We start from the raw sequence: 2647 nt of genomic DNA, 5'->3' as shown, positions 1-2647 counted from the left end.
ACAGAGGAACTCTCAATGAAAGCACGAATGTCGGTGTCCAAACCGGCGGATCTCGGCTAGGGGGTCCCGAACTGTGCGTCTAAGGCGGATGGTAACAGGAGGCAGGGGACACGATGTTTACCCAGGTTCGGGCCCTCTTGATGGAGGTAAAACCCTACGTCCTGCTTGATTGTTCTTGATGATATGAGTATTACAAGAGTTGATCTACCACGAGATCAGAGAGGCTAAACCCTAGAAGCTAGCCTATGGTATGATTGTATCTTGTCCTACGGACTAAAACCCTCCGGTTTATATAGACACCGGAGGGGGCTAGGGTTACACAAGGTCGGTTACAAAGGAGGAGATATACATATCCGTATTGCCTAGCTTGCCTTCCACGCCAAGTAGAGTCCCATCCGGACACGGGAGGAGATCTTCAATCTTGTATCTTCATAGTCCAACAGTCTGGCCAAAGGATATAGTCCGGCTGTCCGGAGACCCAATAATCCAGGACCCCCTCAGGCTGGAATCATATTGGAAGGCCCATATGAAGCTACTGGGCTTAATTCAGATAGGCTGTAACGGGCCGTGAATTAGCGGGCCATAAATGGGCTATATACGAACATGCCGTTAACAGGCTTTCCGTGGGCCGACCCGTTACCTTTTGACCAAGTCAAATGGGCCGGCCTTTTCACCGGAATGGGCCTCTATTGGGCCGTGCCATGTGTCGACGCATCATAGGCGCCTCCTGTCCAGTGAATGGATGACATCTGTCCCAACGGTGAGCCAACACGTGTTTCCTCCGGCTAATGAGAATTTTACACGTGGAAAATCCTCATTGGTCCGGGCTGTTAGCGGGTTATCGAATCCAAAACCGGACCTGATAGCTTAACGGCGTCCCGCTATGGTGGATGCCACGTGTCGGTCACCCTTAACGAAAGCACTTCCATGACGCATGATTTATCATCATAGATGTGGACACTTCCGTGATGATAATTTTGGTAATGTCATGGAACACTTCTACGATAGCACATGTATGACTATCTTGATTTTATCATAAATTTGTCATGGATGTACATGCATGACAGAAAACGTGACCTACAGTGACAAACACATATCATCACGGAAGTGTATTTTTTTGTAGTGTAGGCGAAGCCCTGCGCCGGTAACTTCATCATCACCGTCGCCATGCCGTCATGCTGATGAAACTCTCCCTCGTCCTTAATTGGATCAAGAGCTCGAGGGACGTCATCATGCTGAACCTGTGCTAAACACGGAGGTGCCGTACGTTCGGTACTTGGATCTATTGGATCGTGAAGACGTTCGACTACATCAACCGCTTTACTAAACGCTTCCGCTTACGATCTACGAGGGTACGTGGACACACTCTCCCCTCTCGTTGCTATATATATCCTAGATAGATCTTGCGCGATCGTAGGAATATTTTTTGAAATACCGCGTTCCCCAACAATGGCATCTGAGGCAAGTCTATGCGTAGATGTTATATTCACGAGTAGAACACAAAGAGTTGTGGGCGATAATAGTCATACTGCTTACCAGCAATGTCTTACTTTGATTCGGCGGTATTGTTGTATGAAGCGCCCGGACAGACATTACATGACCGCGTTCATGAGACTGTTTATACCAACGTGCTTGGCACACAGGTGGCTAGTGGGTGTCTATTTATCCAACTTTAGTTATATAGAGTTTGACTACGCTCGGTCCTTGTTGAAGGTTAAAACATCACACTTGACGAAAAATCATTGTGGTTTTGATGCGTTGGTAAGAACGGTTCTTGCTAGAAGCCGGTAGCAGCCACTTAAAACTTGCAACAACAAAGTATAGGACGTCTAACTTGTTTTTGCAGGGCATGTTGTGATGTAATATGGTCAAGACATCATGAGATATAAATTTTTGTATGGGATGATCATGTTTCATAAAAGTGATCGGCAACTCGCAGGAGCCTGATGGTTTTCTCTTTATTGCATAAGATGCAAGTGTCATATAATTGTTTTACTTTATCACTATGCGATAGAAATCGTTGCAAAAGAAATAGTTGGCGAGACGACCATGTGACAACACATTGAGAGAGATCAAGATGATGGAGATCATAGTGTCATGCTGGTGACGATGAAGATCATGACGGTACTTTGGAGATGGAGATCAAAGGCACACGATGATAATGGCCATATCATGTCACATATTTTGATTTCATGTGATGTTTATCTTTTATGCATCTTATTTTGCTTAGTACGACGGTAGCATTGTGAGATGATCCCTTACTAAAATTTCAAGGTATAAGTGTTCTCCCTAAGTATGCACCGTTGCGACAGTTCATCGTGCCGAGACATGATAACCCATAAGTATACGGGATCAATTGTAGCCTCTTTCGATAAGTAAGAGTGTCGAACCCAACGAGGAGCTAAAGGTAGAACAAATATTCCCTCAACTTCTATCGACCACCGATACAACTTTACGCACGCTTAACGTTCTCTTTACCTAGAACAAGTATGAAACTAGAAGTATTTTGGAGGTGTTGTTGGATAGGTTTTCAAGATAATCACTACTTGAATCAGGCACTTTGCCATCTGCCATGGCAGATGGCAAAGGCACGGACGGCGGATGGCAAAGGGCCGGCTAAATAAACTCTGGTAAAGGCTTCTTTGCC

The sequence above is a fragment of the Triticum dicoccoides genome, chromosome 1A (genome assembly GCF_002162155.2).
Source record: "Triticum dicoccoides isolate Atlit2015 ecotype Zavitan chromosome 1A, WEW_v2.0, whole genome shotgun sequence".
Taxonomy (NCBI): domain Eukaryota; kingdom Viridiplantae; phylum Streptophyta; class Magnoliopsida; order Poales; family Poaceae; genus Triticum; species Triticum dicoccoides.
The sequence above is the reverse complement of the archived record's forward strand: the minus strand, read 5'-3'. Positions refer to the sequence as shown.